The sequence below is a fragment of the Octopus bimaculoides genome, chromosome 8, assembly GCF_001194135.2.
Source record: "Octopus bimaculoides isolate UCB-OBI-ISO-001 chromosome 8, ASM119413v2, whole genome shotgun sequence".
NCBI classification, from domain to species: domain Eukaryota; kingdom Metazoa; phylum Mollusca; class Cephalopoda; order Octopoda; family Octopodidae; genus Octopus; species Octopus bimaculoides.
In genome coordinates, this window is record NC_068988.1 from 6,848,068 (window position 1) to 6,848,508 (window position 441).

A 441-nucleotide genomic window follows, 5' to 3' on the forward strand; every position below is an offset into this window, starting at 1 on the left:
ATATATATATATATATATATATATATATATATATATTACAAGTAAAAACACACACACACATTCACATGCACAAACACAGAGTATGTAAAACAATAGACAAATGCATAGATACATAGGTATGTAGGAAGTGAGATGGCTGATCGATAGTTAGTTAGATAGGAACAGACAGACGAACGGAGAGAGACAGACAGGCATACAGACAGATAGATAGATAGATAAATAGATTGATAGATAGATAGATAGATAGATAGATAGATAGATAGATAGATAGATAGATAGATAGATAGAAGTGCCAGTTTCTGTCTGTGTGACTGTATTCTTGAATGTCTGTCTATGCGCATGTTTTTGTTTCTGAGTGTGTATGCATATATCTACATCTATCTCTATGCTTGTGCATGTCTATATAATATATATATATATATATGTATATGTATATATATA